Raw genomic sequence first — 26977 nt, forward strand, 5'->3', positions numbered from 1 at the left:
AACAAAACTGATATGGAGTTTAATTCGCCGTGAGATCTAACCTTTGTGAAGGTGTAGTTTTCCCTGTGACCCAGCCCATTGTCCTCCCCTTGTGACCCAGGCCCATTGTCCTCACTTCCCCTGTGACCAGCCCCTATTGTCCTCACTTCCCCTGTGACCCAGCCCCAGTGTTCTCCCCTATGACCCAGTGCTATTGTCCTCCCTCACACTGTGACCCAGCCTCATGTTCTCCCTCCAACTGTGATCCAGCCCCATTGTCCGCCCCCTGTGACCCAAACCCATTGTCCTCACCCCCCCCTGTGGTTCAGTGCCAGTGTCCTCCCTCGCCCTGTGACCCAGCCCATTGTCCTCCCTCCACCTGTGACCCAGCCCGTCACCATCTGTGCCTTCACCCTCTACGTAATACAACTCGCACAAGGCCAAGCACACCCACATATCCTGCCTGATAATTCCCTGATGAACAAAGTTCCTCTTCCCACACATCTAACAACTTCAAATTTACTTCTATACCCGACAGTAGCTTTAGTGTCTCATCATCTGTATGTACTTTTTTGTTTATATAATAATAATAATAATAATAATAATAATAATAATAATAATAATAATAATAATAATAATAATAATAATAATAATAATAATAATAATAATAATAATAATAATAATAATAATAATAATAATAATAATAATAATAATAATAATAATAATATTAATAATAATAATTGTAATAATAATAATTGTATTCAATAAAATCTCATAGTTTTATAATTGGGTATGCATATTTGTAAACTATGCAGCTATGCAGTGCAGCATGAATACTGTATAGACAATGTAGGTATATGGTGCACGAAGGCCATGAAGTATTATACAATTTTCTGTGTGCTGAAACCGTGCAGGTAAACAACAAAGGTAAACTGTAAGGCAACTTAACGAAGAATAGCCAACAAAGTTGTCAGGTTCTATCTCACCTGCATAACATTCCCGAACGTTCTCACTTTATTATTCAGTTTTTCGTCCAAAGTTTCGACTAATGTTTGCATTTCATTTTCCAGCTCCATAACATAAACAACACATCCATACCTATCATAATTCCCCCCCCCCCTTCCTGTGACTCAGCCCCATGTCCCCCCCCCTCCACCCCCTGTGACCGAGTGTCATTGCCCTCCCTTTCTCGTGACCCAGCCCCATTGTCGTCCTTCCCACTGTGACTCAGCCCCACAGGGGAGGAGATCTAACACCACACAGCGGGAGGATGTCTAACACCACACAGCGGGAGGATGTCTAACACCACACAGAGGAAGGAGGTCTAACACCACACATCGGGAGAGGGTCTAACACCACACAGCGGGAGGATGTCTAACACCACACAGAGGAAGGAGGTCTAACACCACACATCGGGAGAGGGTCTAACACCACACAGCGGGAGGATGTCTAACACCACACAGAGGAAGGAGGTCTAACACCACACAGCGCGGGAGGATGTCTAACACCACACAGAGGAAGGAGGTCTAACACCACACATCGGGAGAGGGTCTAACACCACACAGGGAGGATGTAACACCACACAGAGGAGGTCTAACACCACACATCGGGAGAGGGTCTAACACCATACAGGGGGTGGTCCACCACACAGTGGGAGGAGTCTAACACCACACAGCGGGAGGATGTCTAACACCACACAGAGGAAGGAGGTCTAACACCACACAACGGGAGAGGGTCTAACACCACACAGCGGGAGGATGTCTAACACCACACAGAGGAAGGAGGTCTAACACCACACATCGGGAGAGGGTCTAACACCACACATCGAGGAGAGTCTAACACCACACAGAGGAAGGAGGTCTAACACCACATATCGGGAGAGGGAACACCATACAGGGATGGAGGTATATCACCACACAGTGGGAGGAGGTCTAACACCACACAGCGGGAGGAGGTCTAACACCACACAGAGGAAGGAGGTCTCCACCACACAGAGTAAGAAGGTCTAACACCACACAGAGGAAGGAGGTCTAACACCACACACGGGAGAGGGTCTAACACCATACAGGGGATGGAGGTATATCACCACACAGCGGGAGGAGGTCTAACACCAAATATCGGGAGGAGGTCTAATACCACACAGAGTAAGAAGGTCTAACACCACACAGAGGAAGGAGGTCTAACACCACATATCGGGAGGGTCTAACACCATACAGGGGATGGAGTATATCACCACACAGTGGGAGGAGGTCTAACACCACACAGCGGAGGAGGTCTAACACCACATATCGGGAGGAGGTCCTAATACCACACAGAGTAAGAAGGTCTAACACCACACAGAGGAAGGAGGTCTAACACCACATCGGGAGAGGGTCTAACACCATACAGGGGATGGAGGTATATCACCACACAGTGGGAGGAGGTCTAACACCACACGGGAGGAGGTCTAACACCACATATCGGGAGGAGGTCTAATACCACACAGAGTAAGAAGGTCTAACACCACACAGAGGAAGGAGGTCTAACACCACATATCGGGAGAGGGTCTAACACCATACAGGGGATGGAGGTATATCACCACACAGTGGGAGGAGGTCTAACACCACACAGCGGGAGGAGGTCTAACACCACATATCGGGAGGAGGTCTAATACCACACAGAGTAAGAAGGTCTAACACCACACAGAGGAAGGAGGTCTAACACCTCACAGAGTAAGAAGGTCTAACACCACACAGAGGAAGGAGGTCTAACACCACACATCGGGAGAGGGTCTAACACCACACTGGGGGTGGAGGTATATCACCACACAGTGGGAGGAGGTCTAACACCACACAGCGGGAGGAGGTCTAATACCACATAGCGGGAGGAGGTTTAACACCACACAGGGGAAGGAGCTCTAACACCACACAGGGGGAGGAGGCCTAACACCACACAGGGGGAGGAGGTCTAACACCACAGGAAGTGTGCCTGGCAACACGTTTTAGCACCACCTAAACTGTGTTAATCGGTCCAGTAAATAGTGTAAAGTGACAGCTATGGGTTCGACTCTCGGTTGGGCGGACAATGCGTGGTGCTATTACCCTTCCTGTCTCCGGCACCAACGTGCAATCATGGCTGTTAATTAATAAATATAGTGTGTCGTGTGTGGCCGTGTTTCGTTAGTGAAATTGACAAACCGGTCGATTTTGTTTTTCTTTTTCCCTTGTCATTGCATATCACAACTCGCCAGTCTTGGAATGATTGATGTACTGGCGAGCACTTTCTACATATCAAAAAAGGAAATCTTGCCCACATATTATTAAGGATGAATCCTAGTATGTAAGAGACAAGCCTTTCAAGGGCAAGGAAACAAAGGAGGTCAGGCGCCGCCCGAAGAATTGGCTCAGCACTCCACTGAGACGACACATTCTTCTCACACTTTCAACAAGGTATTTATTAGTTTTCTTATGGAGTTTTCCCGGTGTGAAGTTTTGGACGGGCGAGGCTGCGCTGTCGCTAATTAAGTCTTAACGTCTTTGAATTTTACATATATATAGAAATATAACGAAAAATCTAAAACGAAAAGGTTACTATAACCAACTTGACAGTTGCATAGAAAATGGCATAGATCTTTTCCTTGTTTTTTAGTTCATCCTTACGAGAAGCTTGCGAACACGCTCCAACACTCCTGCTAAGTGTGACGCTGATTGTGTTACTATCACTGTAAGCATTAACGCTAGAGTTTGTGCCGAGGAAGGTGGCAGCGGATTGTTAACGTCGCCACCACAAACCAATTTAACTGGGTGAAATTCCCATTACCTATTAATTTACGAGTCATTGGTTGTAATTAGCGACGTGGCGCGAGTTGGCGAACAGTGTGGGTGTGCGCCCAGCGTGTGATGGCGGGTTCTAGTGTGCTGATAACCATACCACCCCTCACTCACGCTGACATGTAATTACGGTGGCGGGAGGCATCTACCCTCACCAATGATAATATTATTGATGATGGACGTTCTCATACACTTGATACTCCTATTCGTAAGCCGCTCCTCCTCCTCCTCCCCTCCCTTCAGCACTACCACAGTAACCCTCGCCTTGTGCTTCCAATCATGATATTTGACTCCCAATCATGATCTTGAACTCCCAATCATGATTCTGGACTCCCAATCATGATTCTGGACTCCCAATCATGATCGTGGACTCCCAATCATGATCCTGGGCTTCCAATCATAATCCTGGGCTTCCAATCATAATCCTGGGCTTGCAATCATGATCGTGGACTCCCAATCATGATCGTGGACTCACAATCATGATCCAGTGTGTCCAATCATGATCATGGGTTTCTAATCATATTCGTGGACTCCCAATTATGATTCTGGGCTTCTAATCATTATCCTGAGCTTCCAATCATGATCCTGAACTCCCAATCATGATCCTGGGCTTCCAAGCATGATCCCGGGCTTCCAATCATGACCCTGGGCTCCCAATCATGACTCTGGGCTCCCAATCATGATCCTGGGCTTCCAATTATGATCCTGAGCTCGCAATCAGGATCCTGGGCTCCCAATCATGATCATTGGCTCCCAATCATGATCCTTGGCTCCCAATCATGATCCTGGATTCCCAATCATGATATTGGACTCCCAAAAGGGATCCTGGGCTTCCAATCATAATCCTAGACTTCGAATCATGATCCTGGACTCTGAATCATGATTTTGGACTCCCAATCCTGATCGTGGGCTCCCAATCATAATCCTGGGCTTCCAATCATGATCCTAGATACCGAATCATGATCCTGGGCTCCCATTCATGATCCTGGGCTCCCAATCATGATCCAGGACTCCCAATCATGATATTGGACTCCCAAAAGTGATCCTGGGCTTCCAATCATAATCCTAGACTTCGAATCATGATCCTGGACTCTGAATCATGATTTTGGACTCCCAATCATGATATTGGACTCCCAAAAATGATCCTGGGCTTCCAATCATGATCCTAGACTCCGAATCATGATCCTGGACTCCGAATCATGAATTTTGGACTCCCAATCATGATCGTGGGCTCGCAATCATGATATTGAACTCCCAAGCATGATCCTGGACTCCGAATCATGATCCTGGATTCCCAATCATGATCCTGGGCTTCCAATCATGATCCTGGGCTTCCAATCACGATCCTGGGCTCTCAATCATGATCCTGGGTTTCCAATCATGATCCGATGTGTGCGTGTGTGTGTGTGTGTGTGTGTGTGTGTGTGTGTGTGTGTGTGTGTGTATGTGTGTGTGTGTGTGTGTGTGTGTGTGTGTGCCTTCTTCTGGAAGGGTAAGTCTGCTGAGGAGAGAAACCGTATTAATGGAGTTGGCTTTGCCATTCGCCAATCCATCCTTCATAGGCTAACTGAAATGCCTGTTGGGATAAACGAACGCCTCATGATGCTCCGAGTCCCACTGAATCACTCACGCCATGCTTTCTTCATCAGAAATATACGTCCCAACACTGGATGCAGAGAATGACATCAAGGAGGGCTTTTATGCAGACCTTGACAGAGTGCTAGCTTCTATCCCAAGAGAAGATAAGGCTACTTCATTGCCAGAGTTGGTAGAGATGCTGACATATGGCAGGGAACCATAGCAAGAAACGGAGTACTGTAGGCAAGTGTAATCCCAACGATCAACTTCTCATGAGAAAGTGCCCTGAACACAACCTCGCTATCACCAACACCTTGTTTAAGCAGGCTGACAAGTTCAAGGGTTCGTGGAAACCACCTGAGCCATTACATGGTTCAGACCACTGTGACACATATCATCTGCTCTTCAGAGCCAAACTCTCCCTTAATGTCGCCCCAAAACGCTGAAGGCAACAAGCCTCCAGGAGGGGTTCTAACACCAAGCGACTGAAGGATCAAGCGATAGCATATGCTTTCATAGAGCAGCTCGACCATGGACTGATAAACAACCCAACAGCAAACAACCCAAATCCCAGTGCCGAATGGTGTATTCTCGGCATTGTCATGACAAAAACCTGCAAAGAGACCCTCGGCCAGATCGAAAGAATACACCAAGACTGGTTTGACAAAAATGACCCGGAATTCAACGTACTCGTCGATGGCAAACTTGCTGCTTTAACTGACTAACAGAACAACCCTAATTCTTGGACCAAAGCTGTTACCTTCCACGAGAAGAAAACGGCGGCCCAGTGCAAACTTCGCAATCTAAAGAACAAATGGTGGAAAAATAAAGCGTGTGAAGTGCAAAAATATGCAGATCAACATAAGATGCACAAATTATTAAATTCCACTATGGTCCTCTCCACTCATCCGACGGTAACTACTTAATTAAAGACGGAAAAGGCATCCGTCAGCACTGCTCAACCGAAACACCGATGTAGATGTGTTGACTACCCAGCAGGTCCCTCAGCACCCAGAGCTGACCCACCTCAGCTGTCGTCCATCTCAAGAAGATGAAAAATAACAAAGTCACAGGGCCTGATGGAATCCCAGCCGAGGTGTATAAAGCAGGAGGAGGACCTCTGCTTACTAGCCGTCTCCACTCTCTCCTGGAAAATATATGAGAAAAGGAGGAAAATTCCTTAGCCTTTAACGACTCTTCCGGCGTCAACATTTATTAGAAGAAGGGAGACCAGTCAGACTGTGTCAACTACCATGGGATCTCGCTACTGTCCATAGCCAGCAAGAGTGTCGCTGGAGTCCACCTAAACAGACTTCTTCCTGAGACAGTAAACATTCTCCCAGAATCTCAATGTGGCCTTAGGCCATCACGTGGCACCACTGACATGATATTTGCTGCCCGCCAGATACAGTAAAAGTGCAGAGAATAGCATCGTGACTTGTATATGACCTCCTTTGACCTTACTAAGGCCTTCGACTCAGACAACAGGGAAGCCCTCTAGCAGACTCTCAGTCGTTTTGGCTGCCCACCAAAAATCATCGCCATGATAGCATGAACGGCAGTGTCCTGCATAATGGCACCCAATCTAAGTTCTTCCCCATCCAAACGGGGTTAAAATAAAAATGTGTACTGGCACCAACTCTCTTTTCCACTTTTTTTGTTGCCTTCCTTACTCGTGCAAGTGCTAATTTAGCCGGTGGGGTGGACAACCAGTATCGGATGAAGGGATTTTTTAACATAAGACGACTCCAAGCAGAACCAAAAGTTTCGGCCGCTTCTAATACTGAACTTCAGTATGCAGTCGACCTCACCCTCGTCGCTCACACTAAATGAGACCTACAGGAGATTCTGAACACTTATGGAGATTTCGGCCTTGAGGTGAATGGGTGTAGGACTCAGATTCTCTTTCAGCCTGCCCCTTGTTCGACCACACTTCCACCATCCACCCAGGTTAACGGTACTACCCTTTCTAGTGTTACCAACTCTCAGTACCTTAGCTTCCACCTGTCCTCCACTGCGGACATCGATGAAGAGATTCAACATCAGATCAGATGTGCATCTCAAACGTTTGACAGACTCAGTACCCGTGTCTTCAGCTGAAAAGAGCTGAAATTATCTACAAAGTTTCACAAATATCGAGCGGTGGTTCACACCACCCTGCTGTATGGCAGTGAGACATAGATCACACTGCAATAGGCACCTCAAAGCACTTGAAAACTTTCACCAACATAGTCGACGTTCCATCCTCGGAGTTCGCTGGGAAAACTAGAGAATAAATGCCAGTTTTGTCGCTGACGCCAACTCAAGGAGCATCTAGGCTACCATTATCCATGAACAACTACGTAGGACTGGCCGTGTTGCCTGCATGGGCGACAGTAGACAGTCATTTAACGAATGATAAACGTAACGCTGGCGGGCAACGGAACAGGTATAAGGATAGTCTTAAGACAAACCTGAAAAAGTGCCAAATCGACCCCCCTCACCTGGGAAGCGATCTCTCCACACCGTAATGCTCGGAGGAGCACCGCACGAGGTATCAATAATATCAAATAAACCCGACTGCATATCCAAGCTTACAAGCGCCTGTCGTCGTCCCCCCCGCACTAGATATATCCCTCCACATGTGCAACATCTGTGGACAGCCCTGCCGGTCCCTTATCGGCATCTCGAGTCACCTCAGGGCTCACCAACAAAGGTGACATTCTTAATAACTCATATCATTATATCATAGCTGAATGATCGCCATACTCTATTCCAAGTGCCAGAAAAGTACTACTAGTAGTAGTAGTGTGTGTGTGTGTGTGTGACTCCTTTCTTCCTTGTGAATTTCATAAACAGTCTGTTAATATGTGTTTGTTTGTTTTTCAGGACAAGTTTAACGATTTTTATTATGATGAAACCTTAATTTACTTATTATTTATTTACATTCCCATCATATCAATGAAAACAAAAAGATCTGTTTTTTGTAGATAACTTTAAATAACAGTACAAAATGCGTTATTGTATTTACCAAGAAATGCAATTATAATTGCCTTCAAATGCGAATAAAGGATAGTTTTTCAAATTCATATTTTTTATTAATTTGTGATGTAGATTATGTGTGTGTTATCTTAGAGAATGGCGGAGGATGAGTTCAGAGACAAGACAAATGGACGCCTTTATTCATATCAAAGGCCTCCATTGCTCGCCTGGTAACAGATGCGTTACACTACTGCACATGAACACCAGCAGTCGGAGAGAGTTCTCACAAGGATGCACTATGTATATCTTGTGTGATGATTTTAATGAACACTGTAACAATAATAACTGCTTTTATTTACCTTTTATTATTTTCTTTATTTATGTCTTCTTCTTATCTTTTTTTGTCTTTACTTATTTCCTTACTCTCTCTATTTTATTTGTATTGTATACTTGTAAGATGATGGAGGTTAGGGGTAGGAGGTTATAGAATGTGAAGTGAGGGGAGGGTGTGGGTTTGTGGTTAGCCTATGGTAGGCACTCACACCTTATATGAGGGAAGAATGCGAGGAAGGCTGACAACTGGGGACTAGAAATAACATACAACAACTTAAACAGAGGGGAAATATGAAATATTTATATTTGTACTTAGGAATCACTGTATTACTGCATGCCACCAAGATACTTACAACACACCAACCTTTCTCAATAAGGGGAGGGATGAATTAGGACTCTTATTAACGGTTACTGTATTTATTGAATACTTTCTATTAGGGTCTGACAATTACACTTCAAAACAATAAACCTATCTCCCTAGCTAGTAAAACAAGGGCCACATGAATCACAATACATTTCGTGAAATGGATAAAACCAGATGGGTACTCACATATACTGTAATTATATGCCGCCCTGTGGGGAAATGACACCCACATGCCCACACTTCACACTCGCCAAAACAGGACTGTTTTTTTCAAACACAGGCGTCCATAAAAGGCGCCACCTCTCCATGACGTTATAACAGTATTATAAATAAATAAGGTTTTATTATTCCCTTTCCAGTCTTTTATTTCTATTTATTTTCTTTACTTTTATTTACCTATTATTCTCTTTTCTTTCTTTATGCCTTACTGTCTGTATTTTCTTTGTGAGACGGGAGACTGGATAGGTAGAGGAAGGCTGATAGCTGGGGAGGAGGACTATTATTTTTAATGGGCCACTGTATTACTGCATAATACCAAAGACATGCATGACAATGTTTTACTCAACACAAGGGAATTGAGAACTAATCATGTATTGAATCACAATACATTTCGTGAAATGGATAAAGCCTAAACGGTACTCACATTATACCCCCCATGTGAGGAGATGACACCCACACGCATCCAAACTTAACGCTCCCAATAACCAGACTGACTTTTTCAAACTGCGTCGCCCACAAGGGACGCCACCTCTTCATGACGTCACTTCTCACAGATTCTCTTATTTGTTCAGGCCTAAGGCATTCACCCTCACAGGTCATTGCGATTGATTCATGCTTGGCAGGAAACATTCAGGCGGGAAACACTCATGACATAGTTACAATGCACACAAACACACACACACACACACACACACACACACAATACATTTAAGATGTTGTATTAATGAGAGTGAATTTGAAGTGAAACCCCCGTAGGTTATTGTAATCAGTTATTCACAGATCACTACAGTGTGACCCCTCTTTGTTACAACCTAAAGGAAATGTTCAAAGCTGCCCCATTCTGCCTCAATGCAGGCCTGTACACGTCATACCATTGATTGTCTGAGGCATTCCAGAATGCTTGGACTATGCTTAATTTGCTCGCACCTGTCACGAACACGTGGGCATATTTAGAATCTGGCATTTTACCACAGAGACATTGTGGTTTAGAATTATCCAAGGATCTCATCCTCCAAATTTATGTACTATTTGCTGAATCATCCTGTGTATGACGTGTACAGGCCTGCATTGAGGCAGAATGGGGCAGCTTTGAACATTTCCTTTAGGTTGTAACAAAGAGGGGTCACACTGTAGTGATCTGTGAATAAATGACTTCAATAACCTACGGGGGTTTCACTTCAAATTCACTCTCATTAATACAACATCTTAAATGTATTGTAACATGGAAACTATGCAGAAGCTGACATTTTACCATTGAGGCATTGTGGTTTTAGAATTATCCAAGGACTTCATCCTCCAATTTTTTGTACTCTTTGCTGAATCACCCTGTGTGTATATATATATATATATATATATATATATATATATATATATATATATATATATATATATATATATATATATATATATATATATATATATATATATATATATATATATATATATATCGATAAAACCACACAAGGAAAGGGAAACAATGGAACACCTTAGCTTTCGTCTTTATTCAAGACATCTTCAGAGGCAACTGAATTTACAGGGACTGAGTGAGGCTTATATACAAAAGGTGACCTTAGAAAACATCATGTCAGGTCAATAACATAGGATCCACTAATCCACACACCAACTCCACCGCACACGTTTCCATTATGGATCTACGTCGCCGTGGTCCTCGTTGTCGTGGTCCTCGTCTTTCTCGTAAATGTGGGACGATGTAGGAGTATTATAAGTGCCGCTACACCATCAAACGTCTTGTGTTGTTATTTGTGTCTGGAACGAAGGACACCTTTATAGAGAAAACTGTTTTCTGTGAACCACTGGAGGTCAGGAGATCTCTCACAGACTACGACGATTCGGACGATTCGGACGGCACCATTCCAGACGCTGGTGGTCTTCATCAGTCCTTAGCGACCGCTGTAGTTGGTGGAGAGAACCCGCTGGACTACAGTTTTGAGGGGCTGAGGAAGTTGAATTATCAGTTGCAATTACAGGTGGCAGGACTTCACATAACAATTGACTTTGATTCCATCCATCAAATAATTTTCGGTACGATCTGCGGCCTTTTTAACGAGGCATAACTCTCCTCCATCCTCAAGAAGAAACCATCAGGGACTCTTTTAATTCAAGTCTACTTAAAAATCACTCCTTGCATTACCACCGAGACAGGAGGAACATCAGAACACCGTTGCAATAAACATAATTGCCAACTAGACATAATCCTGAAAGCTCTGTCCTCTTGTTCAACCTTATTACTGTACAACCCAGGTTGTACTGCTCCTCCATTATACTTATGTTTTTAAATTCCACTCTAATTTATATGTATATGTGTATGTATATGTACATAAGAACATGAGAACATAAGAATGGAGGAAACTGCAGCGGGCCTATTGACCCATACTGGGCAGTCCCGTTTACACCCAACCCCTATTGCTCATATGAGCATCCAACCTATGTTTGAAGCAATTCAGCGTATTCGAGTTAATGATGATATTTGGTAACTTGTTCCATTCATCCACTACTCTGTTTCCAAACCAGTGTTTACCTGTTTCACGTCTAAATCTAAATTTGTCTAATTTAAAACCATTGTTACGAGTTCGCTCCTGGTTGGATAATTTGAGTACCTTTGTAATGTCCCCTTTGTTTAGCCCTGCCTTCCACTTATACACCTCTATCAGGTCGCCACTCGCTCTACGTCTCTCAAGGGAGTGCAAATTAAGATGCTTTAACCTGTCTCTATACTCAAGGTTCCTAGTGCCCGGGATTAGTCTTGTCATTCTCCTCTGAATTCTTTCCAAGGATTCTATATCCATTCTGTATTACGGTGACCCAGAACTGAACTGCGTAATCAGGTGTGGTCTCCCCTGAAGCAAGATACAGTTTAGGATGACCTCACTTTAGTCTTGTAACTAACACTGCTGTATGAACCTGATGCTTTATTAGCCTTGTTACGAGCAAAACACATTGTTTACTTGGCTTAAGGTTCCTACTTATCATTACTCCTAAATCTCTCTCGCAGTCGGATTTCTCTATGGCATCGTTGTTCATCTGGTATCTGGTTTCCCTGTTTACATCTCCTATACTGAGTACTTTACATTTGTCGACGTTGAATTTTATCTGCCATTTTTCAGACCATTCGAAAAATTTGTTTAGATCTTCCTGTAGTTTTGCCGAGTCCTCGTCAGATTTGATAACACGTCTGTTACAGTGTCATCAACAGAATTTACTTATGTTGCTGTCTATGCCGATATCTATGTCGTTTATGTATATAATAAACAATAATGGTCAAATGCTGAGCCTTGGGAACTCACTTGTGACGTTGCTCAATAGGACTTAGTGCCGTTAATGCTCACCGCTGTTTTCCTGTCCTGTAACCCGCGCTTCATCCGTTTAAGGATGTCACAGCACGATGCCATGAGCTTCTACCTTTCTAATTAATAATAATAATAATAATAATAATTAACGGTTTATTGAAAGAGCTTGCCAGCAGAAGGCTGAAAATATACAGTTACATATTTGGGGAATGGGTTACAATTACAAATAATATAAAAGTAACATAAGTGACACAAATAAGACATATAATAACTAGATGGGGAAAAGCTCAAACTACAGTTCATTTCAACATAGTGACAGTGCAAGGAGTAGTGTTTACTGGGGTGAATACACTGATTTATTACAAGTTATTGATAATTTTTACAATGGTTGGGACTGGGCTGTTCTTATAGCGATCAGTTCGTGCACGTATGGGCTGGATGCGGTTGTGGTGTCGAACAGCAATTCTCGGACTAGGGATATCAGGTGGTAGTAGGAGCTGGTGTCGGGGATGGTGTGAAGCTTCTTACCAAATTTGCAGATGAGGTCGTGGTGATGGTCAGTGAGAGTCGAAAGGGTCAGTGTGTTGAGCTCTTGATATGTGGAGTAGGAAGAGAATAATCTTGCATGCCCTCTTTTGCTTTTCTAGGTGTTTACGTTGTGTGGCATTTAGGGAAGACCAGGTGGGGGAGGCATAGGTGAGCTTGGAAGTATGAATGTTGTGTACTGAGGAGCTCGTGGGGACTCTGTCGAAGGCTTTATAAAGTCGAGTATACCATCATAATTGTGCCCCTGCCCGATTCGAAAACTGATGAAAATGTTAATAGATTAGTTAGGCAAGAACGTCCGCTTGGAAGCCATGCTGGGAATCATTGATCAATCGGTGCTTCTCCAGGTGATTTCGAATAGAGTTTGAAATGATTGCTTATAATTTGCCTGCTATATATATATATATATATATATATATATATATATATATATATATATATATGTGTGTGTGTGTGTGTGTGTGTGTATATGTATGTGTATATGTATGTATAAATAAATAAATAAATAAAAAATAAATAAATAAAAAATAATAAATAATAATAAAATAAATAAATATTGAAGTGATAACCGTGGTAACATTATGAGATGTACTTATTACTACCATGCTATTGTACTATTCCAGATGATACTAAATGTTACATAATACTTCCTTGAGATAAATGTATAGTATATAATCAGGTGCCTCAAAGAGAGCTCAGGTTCTCAACTGGCTCAGCCATTTTAATATTGTTATTATTATCCACTCTGTATCTGTATTTTTCTGGCTAAATAAAATGTTTCAATCAATCAAACTGTAAAGCTTACGGCAGCCTTCATTGAGCAAACAGCAAACAGTAGTTCGAAATGCGGCAAGTGAAGTAGACACCAATGAACTACACAAAATTCGACGTTCCAATACGACAGAACTACAGCACAACCAAAGTGAAAAACTTCAACAACTGACGAAACAACTGAGGAGAAATTTAAGATAAAAGTACCAGTTGCACATGAGGTGGGCGCCTCAAACTGGCTAACAACTTTACCGATAAGAGCATGGGGCTTCAGCCTCAACAAACAAGAATTCACAGACGCCATTTTTTCTAAAATACGATTGGCCAGTGGAATTAATGCACACCCAGTGAATGTGTGGAACCTCTTATGACATCCATGCTATGGTGTACAAGTCTGGAGATCTCGTATGCATGAGAGATGACAAAGTAAGAGACCTCACAGTGAATTTGTTGAAGGAGATATGCCACAACGTCACTGTGGAAACGCTTCCCATCCAATAGGAAGAGGGTGCCCTCCCATTGGATGGCAAGCGTTTCCATCACAGGACTGCCAATGCAACCAACAAAGCCCGTGTAAACGTCAGTGGTCGAGGATTCTGGACGAGGAGACAGAGAGCCTTCTTTGATATCACTGTGACCTGTCTCTCGCGGCTGCACACAGGAGGAACTAGAACGAAAAGAACAGAGGTTATGCAGAGAGAGAATCCCGAGCGTGGACTAAGGTAGCTTTATTCCTCTAATATTCACAACATCAGGCGGGATGGGACCTAGTGCAGGTGCTTCTATGCCACCAGTCATGGAATGCCACATAGATCGGAAGCTAAACTAACTCAGCTAGGGTAGATAATTTTGTATTAGTATAGTAAGGTACTAGAATGGTGGAAACGGTATGGCTATAAGAGGAGGCTGAAGGCCATATTATAATGAAAAAAAGGCAATAGTAGTAATTAAGGTGTAGTAATAGTAGTAATAGTAAAAATGGTGTAGTAACAGTAGCAGTACTGCAGAAGAAGTAGTAGTAGTAATAGTAGTAGTCAGAGGACACACACAAAGACTAAGCACAGAGAAAATGCGGCAGCAATGAAGAGAAGATTGGCAATGTGGCAGATTGGAGCCCTTGATGATCTACGTGAAGCAAGAACACTGCAGGAGAGACTAAAAATTACAGGTGACGGAAAGCAAAACATCGATGACGTAGCAAGAAAATTTGGAAACAAAATGAGTGTGGGAAAAGTGTCTCTGGCGGTAAGATCTCTCACAGAGGAATCCTCCGGTGGGGTTCTGCCAATAAACAGAGACATTAAAACTACTGAAAGAAAAACATCCCCCTGCAAGTGATGAAGAAGGCATTAGGATCCAGGGTGACTCTATCCCACCAAATGCTGTCCTGTTCGAGAAAATAACTGGAGAGATGGTGTGGAAAAGGCACTGAAGAATCGAGGAGGAGCCGGCCCTTCAGGTCTGGATGCAAACGGTTGGAGAGTCATCCTCAGCACAAACAAGTTTGGCCCTGTAGCAAGTGATCTTTGCACCGCCATTGCCGTTCTTGCAAGAAAGCTGGCACCCTCCTGCTACCATCACCTCCATGCTCTGACAGCCTGCCGCCTCATTCCCCTGGATAAGAATCCAGGATGTAGGCCTATAGGGGTGGGGGAAGTACTGAGGCGGATCATCGGAAAATGCATAATGGAGGTGGTAAAGGATGATGTCAGGGCAGCAGCAGGGAACCTGCAAGTGTGTGCTGGCCACCAGGCTGGCGGGGAAGACGCCACTCACGCCATGAGATTGATATTTGAGTAGCGTGATTGTGAGGATGTTCTCCTGGTGGATGCTTCAAACGCATTCAACATACTTAACCGCAAGGCCACACTGCACAACATCAAGATCAAGTGTCCAAGCTTTGCAATGTATGTTGAAAAGTCCAATAGGAATCCATCAGACACTCAATATAGTAAACAACAAGACTCTAAGAGGTGATACCATCTTACAGTCAACCGAGGGAACAACTCAGGGGGGACCCTGTACCAATGGCAATGTATGCAATAGGCCTATCAGTGCTCCAACAAGAAATAAAATTTAAAACAACTAAGGTCAAACAAGTGGCGTAAGCTGATGACCTCACAGGAGCAGGAAAAGTGGAGGACATCAAAAAGTGGTGGGACTTGGTAACATCACGAGGTCCACAAATAGGGTACCACCCAAACGCCAGCATGTCCTTCCTCATTGTGAAGCCAGAACATTATGAACGGGCAATGGAAGTGTTTGGCGGAAGTGAGGTCAAAATAACAAAGGATGGCCAAAGACATCTAGGCACAGTAATTGGCACAACGGACTTCAAGACCGAGTACAAAGCGGGAAAGGTGAATGAGTGGGTTAGGGAAATCCAAGCTCTGTCTGAGATTGCTAACACAGAGCCACATGCAGCTTTTGCGGCTTTCACCCATGGAGTCAAGCATTACTGGAACTACCTGATGCGTACTATCCCTGATATCAGACCCCTCCTCCACCCTCTGGAAGAAGCTATCAGTGTCAATTTCATTCCCAAATAAGTGAAACACCCCGTCTTTACCCCAGCAGAAAGACCACTCCTTGCACTTCCATCAAGACTGGGAGGAATGGGACTAACCAATCCAAAGGAGATTGCTGCCACCGAACATCAAAATTCAGCTAATCTCACGGCAACCCTCATGGACCACATAATAGCCCCGAACGCAACAGGGGAGGTGGATACCAGTGAAGTAAACAAGATTCGTAGGTACTTTACGACAGAACAACAGCAATGCCAAAGTGATAAGCTGCAGCAACTGTTGCTGCAGGTACCAGAGAATTTGAAGAAAAAAAAAGTAGCTACAGCGCAGGAGGTGGACTCCTTGAACTGGTTAACTACATTATCAATAAGGGCAAATGGTTTCAGTCACAATAAACAAAAATTTACAGATGCAATTGCTCTAAGGTACGGTTGGCCAGTAGAAGGGTTGCCCTCCCAATGCGTGTGTGGCTCTACCTATGACGTCGATCACGCCATGGTGTGCAAGAAAGGGGGCTTCATATGCATGAGGCATGACGAAGTAAGGGATCTCACAGCAAATATGTTGAAGGAAATCTGCCGTGATGTCATGGTAGAACCGACCCTTCTTCCATTGGACGGTGAGACTTTCCAACATAGGACTTCAAACGCATCCAAGGAAGCCCGTGTTGACGTCAGTGTTAGAGGATTCTGGACGCGGGGACAGCGAGCCTTCTTCGACATCAGGATTTTTGATCCCATGGCCGCATGTCACCATAACTTAGCTCTCAGTTAGGCATACAGTAGGAACGAGAACGACAAGATAAGGGCATACGGGGACAGAATTCAGAACGTTGATCAAGGCAACTTCACTCCTCTAGTGTTTACAACCTCTGGTTGGATGGGACCAAGTGCAAGATGTTTCTACGCCAGACTCGCAGAAGTGATCTTCGAACAGAAGCAGCAGCCCACTGAAGTTATGTTACAGCCTGGATGAGATGTCGACTGTCTTTCTCTCTCCTTCGGTCGGCTTTGCTCTGCCTCAGGGGAACGAGAGCTTCTGCCCCAAAGCCGACAACAGCTGCAGATATTGATTATGAGGCTACAGTCACTGAATGGCGCATAGATCTGCGGCTCAACTAACTGAACACAGCTAGGATAGCTACTTATGTATTAGGATACTTAATATTAAGGTAATAAAATGGTGGCGAAAGTGTGGGTATTGGTGGAGGCTGGAGGCCACATTAAAAAAAAAAGTAGTGGTAGTAGTAGTAGTAGTAGTAGTAGTAAGTAGAGAAAATAACAGGAGGGATGGTGTGGAAAAAGGGACTGAAGACACGAGGAGGTACCGGCCCTTCAGGTCTGGATGCAAACGGTTGGAGAATCATCCTCAGCACTAACAAGTTTGGCCTTGTTGCAAGTGATCTCTGCACTGCCATTGCCGTCCTTGCAAGAAAGCAGGCATCCTCGTGCTGTCAACACCTCCATGCTCTGACGGCCTGCCGCCTCATTCCCCTGGATAAGAATGTAGGCATATAGGGGTGGGGAAAGTGCTGAGGCGGATCATCGGAAAATGCATAATGGAGATGGTAAAGGATGATGTCAGGGTAGCAGCAGGGAACCTGCAAGTTTGTGCTGGCCACCAGGCTTTAGGGGAAGCTGCCATTCACGCCATGAGAACGATATTCGAGCAGGGTGATTGTAATGCCGTTCTCCTGGTGGACGCTTCAAACGCATTCAACATACTTAACCACAAGGCCGCACTGCACAACATCAAGATCAAGTGTCCAAGCTTTGCAATGTATGTTGAAAACTCCTATAGGAATCCATTAGACCTCTATATTGTAAACAACAAGGCTCTAAGAGGTAATACCATCATACAGTCAACCGAGGGAACAACACAGGGGGACCCTGTTGCAATGGCAATGTACACAATAGGCCTATCCGTGCCCCAACACAATAAAATTTGAAACAACTGAGGTCAAGCAAGTGGTGTACGCTGATGACCTTACAGAAGCAGGAAAAGTGGAGGACATCAAAAAGTGGTGGGACCTGGTAACATCACAAGGTCCATAAATAGGGTACCACCCAAACGCCAGCAAGTTCATCCTCATTGTGAAGCCAGAACATTATGAACGGGCAATGGAGGTGTTCGGTGGAAGTGAGGTCAAAATAACAAAGGATGGCCAAAGACATCTAGGCACAGTAATTGGCACAACGGACTTCAAGACCGAGTACAAAGCGGGAAAGGTGAATGAGTGGGTTAGGGAAATCCAAGCTCTGTCTGAGATTGCTAACACACCACATGCGGCATTTGTGGCATTCACCCATGGCGTGAAGCATCGCTGGAACTACCTGATGCACACTATCCCTGATATCGGACCCCTCCTCCACCCTCTGGAAAAAGTTATCAGTGTTAATTTCATCCCCAAATTAATGAAACACCCCCACTTAACCCCAGCAGAAAGATCGCTCCTTGCACTACCACCGAGACTGGGAGGAATGGGATTAACCAATCCAGAGGAGATTGCTGTCACCGAACATCATAACTCAGTTATGCTCACGGCAGCCCTCACTGACCACATAATAGCTCAGAACGCAACAGGGGAGGTGGATACCAGTGAAGTAAACAAGATTCGATGGTCCATTACAACAGAACGACAGCATGGCTAAAGTGATAAGTTGCAGCAACTGTTGCTGCAGGTACCAGAAAATTTGAAAAAAAAAGTAGCTATAGCACAGGAGGTGGGCGCCTCGAACTGGTTAACTACTTTACCGATAAGGACAAATGGTTTCAGTCTCAATAAACAAGAATTTACAGATGCCAATGCTCTAAGGTACGGTACGCCAGTAGAAGGTTTTCCCTCCCAGTGCGTGTGTGGCTCTTCCTATGACGTGGATCACGCCATAGTGTGCAAGAAAGGGGGCTTCATATGCATGAGGCATGATGAAGTAAGGGATCTCACAGCAAATATGTTGAAGAAAATCTGCCGTGATGTCAGGGTTCATCCAACCCTCCTTCCATTGGACAGTGAGGATTTCCAACATAGGATTTCAAACTCATCCAACGAAGCCCGTGTTGACGTCAATGCTCGAGGATTCTGGACGCTGGGACAGCAAGCCTTCTTCGATATGAGGATTTTTGGTCTATTGGCTGCATGTCACCGTAACTTAGCTCTCGATGCTGCCCACAGGAGGAATGAGAACGACAAGATAAGGGCATATGGGAAGAGAATTCAGAATGTTGATCAAGGCAGCTTCACTCCTCTAGTTTTCACAACCTCTGGTGGGATGGGACCAAGTGCAAGATGCTTCTACACCAGACTAGCGGAGGTGCTATCAGAACAGAAGCAGCAGCCCAGAATTTATGTTACAGCCTGGATGAGATGTCGACTGTCCTTCTCTCTCCTTAGGTCGGCTTTGCTATGCCTCAGGGGAACGAGAGCATCGGCCCTAAAGCCAACAACAGTTGCAGATATTGACTTTGAGGCAACAGTCACTGAATGCCGCATAGATCTGCGGCTCAACTAACTCAACACAGCTAGGATACTACTTATGTATTAGGATATTTAATTTTATGGGAATAAAATGGTGGCGAAATTATGGCTATAAGGGGAGGTTGGAGGCCATATAAAAAAAAAAGTAGTAAGTTGAAGTAGTAGTATTAGTAGTAGTAGTTCAACTAAGATTTTGCTCTAATTGCCATAGTAGCATCATGTGACATGAGGGCTCTTATAGAGAAATGTGGAACTGATCACTGTGACGCTTTGTCTGCGTTAGTTAAAGGTGCCTGTGCCCGGGACTCGATACTGCTTACCATGTGGAACTGTGTGAATCCTGGTGTCATGTGTGAATCCTGGTGTCATGTGTGAATCCTGGTGTCATGTGTGAATCCTGGTGCCCTGTGAATTCTGTTGTCATGTGTGAATCTTGTTGTCATGTGTGAATCTTGGTGTCATGTGTGAATCCTGTTTTCATCTGTGAATCTTGGTGTTATGTATGAATCCTGGTGTCATGTGTGAATCTTGGTTTCATGTGTGAACCCATATATCATATACTGTATATGGTAAATAAAACCTTTAATCAGCGTGACGCTTATTGTCGTATGGAGCTGTTATTGATCTTGGCGTGAGAGTACACGAGGAAGTCTGATGGTGACACACATGGAGGGAATAATATATGCATCTGTGTGTAATATGTTTGTGTGTGTTTTTGTGTTTGCATTATTATCCTGAATGCATTAACTGATATAAGAATGTACACATATATGCTGATGCGTGTGTGTATGTGTGTTTGTTGTTCTGTGTGTCTTTGATTATGCATTTGTGTGTGTGTGTCTGCGTGTGTGTGTGTGTGTGTGTGTGTGTGTGTGTGTGTGTACATTCTTATCTGTTGTTTAATCCCTTTGTGAAAAAAGTAATGATCTCACTCTCCTCGCTGTAGTGTTTACGGAGAATAGCCCAGAGTAGAGTGTGACGAATCTGTAGTTTATATACGAGAATCTTCATCACGGGGACCAGTAGGGAACTTCATCGTAAGCTCGTGTGTGTATAGTAGGGTGTGAGGGAGGGCTGGGAATGTGTTGGAAGATATTTCATCGGGGGCCTGTGAGCGGCGCCGCGCTGCTTCACAAGGGACACGGTCAATATGTGTACGGTTAGAAGGTGGTCCCTCGTACAGCCACCAGGGGGAGGTGCTCCCTCGTGTGGCTACCAGGGGGAGGTGCTCCCCTGTGTAGCTACCAGGGGGAAGTGCTTCCTCGTGTGGCTACCAGGGGGAGGTGCTCCCTCGTGTGGCTATCAGCGGTAGGTGCTCCTTCGTGTAGCTACCAGGGGGAGGTGCTCCCTCGTGTGGCTACCAGGGGGAGGTGTTCCCTCGTGTAGCTACCAGGAGAAGGTGTTCCCTCGTGTGGCCAACAGGGAAGGTGTTCCATTGTGTGGCTACCAGGGGGAGGTGCTCCCATAGCTACCGGGGGATGCTTCCTGTGGCTACCAGGGGAGGTGCTCCCCCGTGTGACTTCCGAGGGGGAGGTGTTTCCCCGTATGGCCACCAGGAGAAGGTGCTCCCTCGTGTGGCTAACAGGGGGAGGGGCTCCGTCGTGTTGGTACCAGGGGGAGGTGCTCCCTCGTATAGCTACCAGGAGGGGTGCTTCCTCGTGTGACTACCAGGGGGAGATGCTCCCTCGTATGGCTACCAGGGGCAGATGTTTCCCCGTATGGCTACCAGGAGAAGGTGCCCCTCGTGTGGCTACCAGGGGGAGGTGCTCCCTCGTGTGGCTAACAGGGGGAGGGGCTCCATCGTGTTGGTACCAGGGGGATGAGCTCCCTCGTTTGGGTACCAGGGGAAGTGCTTACTAGTGTAAGCCTCACAGGAAAGTGTTCCTTGTTTAAGTAGTAGAAGAATGTGCTCTATAGTGTGTGCGCCACCAAACGGTACTCTTCGTTTTAGTGCTACGGGAAAGTGGTCCGTCCATATGTGCTACCAGATAATTTCTTCTCTGTTATGAGTGGGACAAGAAGAATCCATCTGTCACTACTAAAAGAAAGATTTTCCTCTGTGAGCTCCGCCAAGAAAATTTTCCTTTCTAAGTGACACCTAAAAATGTTTCCTCGCGTGAGTACCACCAACACGCTTTCCCTTGTGTAAACTCAACGAAGAAGTGTTTCTTTGTGTTAGTTCAACTCTGAGTTGTTTATTTGTGTGATTGTCACCAGGATTTTTTTTTATATCTTTAAATTGAAATTGCGTCTTCTTGTTAGGATCAATAAGGAACAGTCCTTCGTACGAGTGTACTAGAAAGTAATCCATCCATCGTGTAAGTAACATTAAGAAGCAGCGTCTCGTGTGAGTGCCACTAAGAAGCAGTGTCTCATGTGAGTGCCACCAAGAAACAGCGTCTCGTGTGAGTGCCACTAAGAAACAGTGTCTCGTGTGAGTGCCACTAAGAAGCAGTGTCTCGTGTGAGTGCTACTAAGAAGTAGTGTCTCGTGTGAGTGCCACTAAGAAACAGTGTCTCGTGTGAGTGCCACTAAGAAGCAGTGTCCCATGTGAGTGCCACTAAAAAGCAGTGTCTCGTTTGAGTACCACTAAGAAGCAGCGTCTCGTGTGAGTGCCACTAAGAAGCAGTGTCTCGTGTGAGTGCCACTAAGAAGGAGTGTCTCGTATGAGTGCTACTAAGAAGCAGCGTCTCGTATGAGTGCCACTAAGAAGCAGCGCCTCGTGTGATCGGCACAGAGTAAAGCTATTCAATAAGCAGGGGCAGCTGTCACTGTTGGCTGACAGTTCCCTTGGATCAGCTGTGTGGCCGTGCGCCTCCTTGTCTCTCAGTTGCCCTTTACTCGCTGTAAGCAAGTCAACTGCCACGCCGCGCTGTTGATGTTCTTAGTCATGTTATTGCATCAAATTTATTTAAATTTTAACAGTTATTACATATTAAAAAAAAACGGGATCTTGTGATGTCACTAGGTATTGTATCATAGAAAGTTTGACTTAAATCATTAAGTATTCAACAAGACTCAGTATATTCTATAATATTGTTGTTGTCTTTTATACACATACCCTTTTCCTTGTTGACCGCTTGACAATCATTAAGGTCATTAACCAATTTATTCAATTATTACCTGGAGGTCAGTGAGCCACCTTGGCAAACTGCACTTACTAGATATGAACAATGTTGGATATAATAAATAACTTGGGCCGTATTCAAGATCGTTTTACGTGGGCTTTCCTCATGAGGAATATTCACGTTTTGCATTCAAGAAGCGTGAGCAATGCTCGCGGATATTACTGGAATTTTCATGAGAAGGGGGTGGGCGCCCTAAACAAGCCCTAAGAATAAATCAATGTTGACTATTAACATAATTGTAATTACAAATATGTTGCAATCATTCTGGTTATCAGCATATACTTGGATCACGCGCACCTGCAGTGATTTACTTGCATATGGACAAGGACGGATATTGCGTTTTGACATTTATACTCTACTCCCCAAAATTTGATATTTCACGTTTGTTTACCCAAAGTCAGACTGCCATATTTGAAACCCACTCATGAAACTAGTGTGAATATAGAGAAAAGTCATACTATAGAAATATCCCTTCAATTTTGTTGATGTCTTTAGGCTTACTCTTATCTAACAATCGCATGTGTGAACTCAACTGCCACTAATATAGAAAATACATTTGATAATTCTATTGATTTAATATATATTTATTTTTATTGCCCATAATTAACATTACAGTATGGGCTGTTTGATACATTCCAGGAAGATTTCTCTTTGGTTGTCAATATTTTTACTAGTGGTATATTAATCAGATTGTATATCTGAAATTAATGAAATATTTCAATACTTGTAGCATATTAGCCTAAGTCAGGGTTGAGTCAATAATTGTGCTGAAATCTTCACCATACCTCACACACACACACACACACACACATGTGAACACTTTCACACTGTTGGGCGCTGTAAACGCTTCTGCGCTTCACCTTACACAAGGATGTTGGGGAGTGCCCAATGAATAAAAAAAAAAGAAAAATGAATAATAGTGAACGAAAAAGAACCTGAACTAACCAACCAAAGGAACCTACCCAGCCTTACCTAACTCACAAGCCGGGGGGCCATCCTCGCCTTATTGAACAGAAAGTACTTATTTTGTTATTTGGTAACAATGGAAGCAACTTTATTGAAGAGTAATGGCATAATTTTATATTTTATGTAGACATGAGAGTACGCTCGGACTAAAAGGTCTATTGTAAACCAACAGACGACACGCGGTGACTCAGCAGATTATGGGCAACTTGTAAAAAATGCCACAATATGTGTATTCTATTGATTAAAATTATCTTTATTTGAGTTTTATTGCCCACAACTAACAGTAATTGTGATCAGCTGTTCGCGTAAGGCATACCAACATTTCCTATGTTGGCAGACCTAGAGCAAGTCCCACGCAAACCCCACGATTTGTACTACCTAGAATACGACCTTTGCCCATGGCTTGGATAAAGCTCACCGAGAGGATTCTTCATGAGGAAAGCCCGCGTAAAACGATCTTGAATACGGTCCCCTTATCTTACCAATCATATACAAACACGTTGAAACATGTATCAGTCTACAGTATATACATATGAAAAAAAAGAGAAAGTCTTTGCTTATGATTCATATCGATATTAAATGTGAAGTTAAGGTGGTAATTTTGATCAGGTTTGATTAATTTAGACAGTTCTGGTTAAGATAGATTGCTTTGGTTAAATTTAATCTGGCATTGACAGAATTGTATATTATTTTCTGACTGTCTTTGAACTTAGATATTTTTTGTTTTTATTATTTATTGGGCACTCCCCTGCAGCCTTGTGCAAGGTGAAGCGCAGAAGCGTTTACAGTGCCCAACAGGGAAGCATGCTAAGTTCATGCTTGCCTTTATGTCTCATGAATTAAGGGCGTAGAAGCCTGAAGAGTCAAGGGCATAGAAGCCTGAAGAGTCAATGGTTTATGTCATCAAGTTATTGGAAGCTCCAACAACTTGTCCCTGAATACGAATTCGCAACTTTCGCTTTACACCAGGTACCTACTTTACTACTAGGTGAACAGGGACTAATGGGGGCTAGGAAGTATGTCCAAATAACTTCCACCGGCCCGGGAATCGAACCCGTGATATCTCGCTTGCGAAGGCAAGAGCGGTACCACTCTACCACCAGCACCCCCGAAAAGACTTAGATATTGTTTTAAATATCACAGTACATGCATTTTTAAAAGAAAAAGACCGGTATCTGCATAATCTAATGTAATTCCTTAATAAAATAGAGTAGGTATGATCATAGAACGCTCACTGTCTGGGTAGAAGATGAGTGAGGTTGGGTGATGATCATTACCCACTCCATCAAACACACTCACACTCCCACCTTCTAGTCATAAGCGTAATGATGACCTATACAATCTCCGGAAGTCAGCATACCGTATATAACCTTTACAGCATAGCCTCTAACTCCCTGCGAAATGCAGAGAGCAAAAACATACACGTCCGATAACTAAATATTAAGATTGAAATTTTAGCAGATTTCCTAGGGAAGTGAACACTGCATTTCATAGTGCAAAGGTCCCACTTGGCATAAAAGTTACTTGGGGCATGAGTAAAAAAAAAAAAAAAAGTTCCAAAGAGGCACTTTGTCTTTATGCATAGAACCTACCAATTAGCATAAATTATACTAATAAAACACAGTATTTGCCAATTACACTTTCCAAATTAAATGATCTCCCACCAATCACATTTCAAGACGCAATCATTCCGCCAAATTCTAAAATAGATATGCTAGGCCTCACTATTTCCTCTAATATGTCATGGAAGCCACACATCCACAACATTGCGAAAGATGCTTCCCGAAAGCTGGGAATACTGTACAGTTGTTTCAAGTTTACAAGGGATTCATTCGTCCAAACTTAGAATACTGCTCTCCTATCTGGGGTGGTTCTTCTGTCCAACTATTAGATAGGGTGGAATCAAAGGCATTTCGTCTCATTAACTCTCCTTCTTTAGTAGATAATTTCTCCTTCCTTTCTCTTCTCCATAATGTTGCTTCACTCTCTCTCTTTTACAGGTACTTTAACGAGCAATGTTCGGTGGATTTGGCATCCTGTATACCGCCGGCAAGGCAGTGGGCTCGTAAACTCGTCTTGCCCGCGGTGCTCACCGTTTCTCTGTGGAAGTCGATCACACTAGAATAGCCCGTTTTGAATTGAATTGAAAAAGTTTATTTAGCAAGAAAAACACAGATACAGAGTGGATAATGATAACAATATTAACATAGCTGAGCCAGTCGAGAACCTGAGCTCTCTTTTAGGCACCTGATATATACTATAAATTTATCTCAAGGAAGTATTATGTAACATTTAATATCACCTGGAATAGTACAATAGCATGGTAGTAATAAGAACATCTCATAATGTTCCCACGGTTATCACTTCAATATTTATTAATCTTATTTTATTTTATTTATTTTTATTCTTTTATATTTGCATAAATTACAGTGGAATTGAAGAACAAGTAGAATGGGGGAGCAGTACAAGGGTTGTACTGCTCCTCCAAGGTTGAACAAGAGGACTGACCTGTCAGGATTATGTCTAGTTGGCAATTACTTATCTATTTACATGATAAATTCCGACAAAACGGTTTTGATGGTACATTAAAAACAGGTACTGTAAATATAGTAGGTGTTACAAGATATATTAATACCTAGACAATAGATATTTTTTTAGAGATGATTTAAAGGAAGGGAGCGTAGTCTTTGCTCGGATGGGTGGGGGTAAGTAGTTCCACACCTTCACACCATGATATTTTATGGAGGTCTGGGACTGAGAGGAGCGCATGGGGATGGTCTTAGTAGCTCTGGGTGCCTTAAGGTGTATCTCTGATTATTCCGGAACTGGTAATAATTATTGTCAAGCAAGTAATTGATAGATTTGTAAACAAATAGGGTACAGCAATAGGTGTTAATATCTTCGAATTTTAAAATTTCCAATATAGCAAATTTCTCGTTTGTGTGATCTGCTTTTTCAAGTAGGTCATTGTCCGTAGAACTCTCTTTTGTGCAGTAACCAGAGATTGTGCTT

The sequence above is a fragment of the Homarus americanus genome, unplaced genomic scaffold (assembly GCF_018991925.1).
Source record: "Homarus americanus isolate GMGI-L3 unplaced genomic scaffold, GMGI_Hamer_2.0 scaffold15667, whole genome shotgun sequence".
Lineage (NCBI taxonomy): Eukaryota > Metazoa > Arthropoda > Malacostraca > Decapoda > Nephropidae > Homarus > Homarus americanus.